Source organism: Antedon mediterranea, chromosome 6, assembly GCF_964355755.1.
Source record: "Antedon mediterranea chromosome 6, ecAntMedi1.1, whole genome shotgun sequence".
In the NCBI taxonomy this organism is placed as follows: domain Eukaryota; kingdom Metazoa; phylum Echinodermata; class Crinoidea; order Comatulida; family Antedonidae; genus Antedon; species Antedon mediterranea.
Genome location: NC_092675.1, coordinates 14,732,762 through 14,738,660, shown reverse-complemented (window position 1 = coordinate 14,738,660; position 5,899 = coordinate 14,732,762). Strand labels below are relative to the sequence as shown.

Below are 5,899 nucleotides of genomic sequence, written 5' to 3'. Positions count from 1 at the left end.
AATGTTTAGTAAATCTCAAAATCACACCTGTATCACTCACCTTCAAAGTATGCAAATTATTAGTACAAGTTACATGAAATATGCAAATTAGGGGGTGAAATTACAGGTTCCTATATGTATCGAAAACCGCTAAGGTAGAGAGTTGATTTTTTCAAAAACTTGTTCAGAATGTACATATTTATATTTGCTCTAATGAAACATTTTACGAAAAATGACTGGAAATACAACAATTGACCCTTGACCCTATTTATCAATGTTTGCATACATAACAGTGGGAAAGCCACTTCGCGTTTTGACCGTTAAATCGTGTAAAATCGACTTACTTCCGCATTGACGATTTTGAAGCGCCACCTATCGTTGAAAACTGAAACCACGATTTTTCGTCGCCTAGCAAATAAGTGCTGTTTTATTTTAAGCTCTCATGAATATTTAAGAACCGCCCAACATTACCTATTATGGTAAAAGCATTTCCTAATAAGTATAATTGAATAACCAATCGGTTTCTTTCAAAGAAACCGAAGCTAATACAATACATTCGGCGACTGAAGTCGGGACTCGTGAAATTTATAAATGTGGTACGATTTGACTACTGTTTTGTTGTCCATTTTCTGAATAGTCGGAGGTGCATCCCAACAAATTAAAACAATTATAATCAATTGTTTTATCAAGAATAATATTAGTTTAATCGAGTATGATATATTTCTATCCTGTTCAAAATTTGTTGGTGTATTCTCAGGCCTCGAAAGGTAGGTACATTTTCTAGCTGTGAGCGTGGTTTCGGCAACGCGAGACACGTGTGTCAGTATAGGCGATAGCGAGACGTGTGTTGTACTGTGTTGATGCTGATCCGATAGTCGTTAAGTTGTACTGATTACGAGTATCATTGGTCCTGGCCGGCCTAGCCTGGTGATCTGATCCCCCCCAAAAAATACTTTTTTTCAATCAGTATTAATATATTATTTGATTTATTAGGCTCAATAGATGCCTAGCTAGGCTACTAGTAGGCCTAGGCCTAGATTATAAATAATAATAGTAAATACTGTAATTTAATTAATAAAATACAGCTTCCATTTGCCTTACTTTTATGTCATCATATAATATATTATAATTATATATACAACCAGACATTAACATTTTTTAAAATAATATTTATTATTTTTTCTGACACTTTCAGGAATCGTTGATGATGCAGAGTTCTTTTTCTGTGTGACTTCAAACTGAGAGTGAAGTGGATAAAAAGATGACACTGTCATACCCAAACTATAATTTAATTATTTAAAACAAAATGTTGAATTACAAAAATGTATGTTGCAGAGGATTTAGATGAATATTACAATACAAATATTTATGTTGAATGCAAACCTACTACACTATACTCTGTAAATTATGTTATTGTCATGTGGTAGACCTTAAAAATTGAATATTTATTGTATGTTAGGCCTATTTTATATTTTATTATTATTAATACTGAATTAGTTTAATATTTATACTACAATGTATTAATTTATATTATAGTATACAGTACTACTACTACTAGTTTGTACATGTTTTTACCCAAAAAAAATGAATAAATAATTTGTTATTCAATCTAATTGCTTGTTTGTTCATCAATAGCAAAACAATTGTAAGCAAGTATATAACAGTTCTTGTTAGCCGCTTATTTCAGGTCATATTATTAGTATTAGCTAGGCCCGACGCGCCCGATCACAACGTCACTAAGTGACTTTCCGCCCCTGGAACCATCGCTCGCTAATAGGGCTAGGCCTCGGACTCGTATAAAAGCTATTATAATAGTTATGATAAATATTCCTCAACTAAAATGTATACTGTGATAAATAAACAAGTAATAATATACGTTGTATTGGAATGTATTTATTTATATGAATTCTTATACGCGGACAATTATAAACATCGCGTATATCGTTCGCTATAAATAAATTCATAAACACGATGACGATGAGTTTACAAAATGGCGGTTTCGCTAGTTTTCGATGGAACAAATAGTGGTACCTTTAGTTTGAATAGTCGGAGCTGCATCCCAACCACCGAATTTTGTATCTTAATATCGTATTCTGTAGATTATTAATTTTTCTAACAGGGATTTTAAATTCAGGACTGTTCAATTTTTCTAAACATTTTATTTTAATGATTTTCTAGGGTACAATTTCGGAAAAAAGACATTGGTTGATTTTGCCGTTAAATTACAGATTATCGTTTTGTTCAAATACATTTAATTTTACATGACAATATATTAAAACCATTTATGAATTTATTTCACTAACAATATTTTTCCGATAATCAGCTAAATTTACAAATATTGTGTTTTTCCAACACCCTAAAATTGAGCAATTTTCAACTAAATTAGAAAAGTAGGGCGCCCTCTCCGAGTCGAAATTTGACACGATTTGTCGACTGGCTGTCCCACTGATAATGCGACTAAAATGTCTGTAGATAATTTTTTTGGACTCAAATGACTCGGATACAGTTTTCCTATTGTCAGCATAGGACCTCTTTGTAATTCCCAAAATCACCTCTTTGTCACATACCTTGAAAGTATGCAAATTATTAGTACAAGTTACATGAAATATGCAAATTAGGGGTGAAATTACAGTCTTCCCATATCTCAAAAACCATTAATGCTAGAGAGTTGATTTGAATTCAGAGTTGATTCAGAATGTACATATTTATATTCGCTGTAATGAAACATTTTATGCAAAAATTGTCTTGATTGAATTATGACATTTGACCCTTGACCCTATTTCTCAATATTTTCATATAATTCAACTAAAATATCTGTACAGACTGTTTTGGCCTCAAATGACTCAGATACAGGTTTTCTATAGCCAGCATAGAACTGTAGTAATTCTCAAAATCACACCTTTGTTACTTCCCTAGAAAATATGAAAATTAGTAGTACAAGAGATGAAAGTTGCCATATCTCTATCGGTCATTAGCGTTTTTCGAGATACATAAGGCTGTAATTTGCATATTTCATATAACTTGTACTAATAATTTGCATACTTTCGAGTTGCTTGACTTTTGGAATTACTAAACGATCCTATACTGGCTATATAAAACCTGTATCCAAGTCATTTGAGGCCAAAACAAAGTATGTACATACATTTTAGTTGCATTACATGCAAATATTGAGAAATAGGTTCGAGGGTCAAATGTCATACTTTCGATAAATTTTTTTTTCAATAATGACCCAGATACAGGTTTTCTATAGCCAGCATAGAACTGTTTAGTAATTTTCAAAATCACACCTCTGTTACTTCGCTTGAAAGTATGCAAATCAGTAGTACAAGAAAGTTGCCATATCTCTCTCTCTCGGTCATTAGCGTTTTTGAGATACATAAGGCAATTCACTGTAATTTGCATATTTCATATAGCTTGTACTACTAATTTGCATACTTTCGAGGTGCTTGACTTATACTGGCTATATAAAATCTGTATCCGAGTCATTTGAGGCCAAAACAAAGTCTGTACATACATTTTAGTTGCATTATATGCAAACATACATGTCACGCCAGACCTGACCCAAAAGGAGAGGGAGAAAAACAAGCTGTTAAGGGAGACGCTATCATTCAGACGAAATGAAGAAGGCAATGAGTCCTTAGCTATAAGAAGAGGTAAAATCGTTGATCTGTCTAAAGAACGTGTAAATTTTAACGCTAAAGAAGGATCAATAAAGGGCAACCAGCCCTTTCCAATATAGCAGAAACCTTTACATATTTAGTACCAAAGAAAGTTGTTTAGTTTCATCTACAATTAGTAATAAAGAAACACATTATTTATGTTCCGAGTCCAATAACAAAATAAGTCCTGAAGAAAATGTTTCAGTTTCGTCAAATAGAAGTGATAAAGAAAATAACTATTTATGTTCTTATTCTGATTCAAGAAATGATGTTATCTTGGAAGACCACAATAGTGTAACGAAAATCCATTCTCGGGTTCGTTCCCTTTTGTGGGGAGGGGTCTGCGGTACCACGGTACACTCGAATGAAACAAACAAATCAAATTACAATTTTTGGAGTGACCTTTATTCTTCTCTGATTCCAAATTATTGGTAACAACCGATTATAATAATTACTGTAATTAGATTAGTTCTGCTATTACGCCAGACTTGAAACAACAGCGTAACCACCAGTAATGACGTAACCTCCAATAGTAGCGTAACCACCAACAATGGTGTAACCTCCAACAGCAACGTAACCACCAACAATGTGTAACCTCCACAGCACGTAACCACCAACAATGGTGTAACCTCCACAGCAACGTAACCACCAACAATGGTGTAACCTCCACAGCAACGTAACCGCCAACAATGGTGTAACCTCCACACACAGCAACGTAACCACCAACAACGGTGTAACCTCCAACAGCAACGTACACCAACACAATGGTGTAACCTCCACAGCAACGTACACCAACACAATGGTGTAACCTCCATAGCAACGTAACCACCAACAATGGTGTAACCTCCACAGCACGTAACTACCAACAATGGTGTAACCTCCACAGCAACGTAACCACCAACAATGGTGTAACCTCCACAGCAACGTAACCACCAACAACGGTGTAACCTCCAACGGCAACGTAACCACCAACAATGGCGTAACCACGTACCGGCTAACAGGGTAACCACCAGTAGTCTTAACCACTGGCTAATAGGTGTACCCACCAGCAAAGCAGTATCACAACCACAGGGTGTACCACAGGCTAACTGTATCTCAAGCAGTAACACAACCAGTAGGTGCAACCTCCGGCTCAGCTATGTCTCAAATAGTAATACAACCAGTACAGTAGGTGCAACCTCCGGCTCACTATGTCTCAAATAGTGATACAACCAGTACAGTAGGTGCAACCTCCGGCTCACTATGTCTCCAACAGTAGCACAAGCGGTAGGCTGTACCCTCCGGCTAACTTTACTGGCTGTGTCTTAACTCTCCTTTTATTATTCAACTCTAATTTTCTCTTTCTTTTCTCTAATCTTCTCTACACTTTGTTTTCCAATTTCTCTAATGTCCCTACTTATTTAACACGTCTTCTCCCTGCTTCTCCGCTTTTCCAGTTCCAATCTCTCCCTCCTTTTTAACGCAGCTCGAGGTAACCCTCCATTGCCTTCCTTCTCCAATCCCTCTCTGCCCTTTTTCTCACGTCCGTTCTCTGCTTCTCCTCCTGCCTAACTATGCCTCCATCTGCCGCCCTCTATCTGTTCCTTCTACCCCAAAATCACTACAATAGTTTCAATGATACAAGTGGATCGAGTGATGATACAGAAGATATCTTACGAGCCAATAAAAAGGACCTCAATAGTAAAAAGAAACTATATTGTGTGTATACAAAATGTAGATGATCTAATCAACAAAAAAGCAGAACTAGAGAGCTACTTAAGCAGCAAAACTGATGCACCGGATATTCTAGCAATTACAGAAGTATATCCTAAGCGACGAAGTAGTGATATCGGTACAACAGTCCTTCAGCTAAATGGGTATGACATGTTTATAACAGACCAGCAGGGCAGAGGAGTTTGTATATATACAAATAAGGCGCTAAAAGCAACAAATGTAAACTTCGACACACAAGTAAACAACTTTAATGAAAGTGTCTGGTGCGAGATCAGACTTGAAAATGAAGAAAATATATTAGTGGGATGCATATATAGAAGTCCAAACTCTTCCAAAGAGAATAATAATGCATTGTTAGATTTGATATCAACAGCCTGTGGAAGGAAGTACCCTTATCTTTTGATAACTGGTGATTTCAATTATAGAGAGATAGACTGGACATCGTGGATTTCGAGAGCTAGTGAGAATCATGGTAGTAGCAAGCTTGTTGATTGTCTTCAGGACAACTTCCTTTACCAATTATCTAACCGAAATACAAGATATAGTAC

The 5,899-nt window shown here is 35.7% G+C and overlaps 1 long non-coding RNA gene across 1 annotated transcript; it reads left to right on the top strand.

Moving 5' to 3' along the window:
• Nucleotides 1–271: 271 nt before the first annotated feature.
• Nucleotides 272–1,852, top strand: LOC140051509 (uncharacterized). Its single transcript, XR_011845530.1, has 2 exons — nt 272–746; nt 1,175–1,852. It is a non-coding gene; the product is annotated as an uncharacterized lncRNA (long non-coding RNA).
• Nucleotides 1,853–5,899: the final 4,047 nt, after the last annotated feature.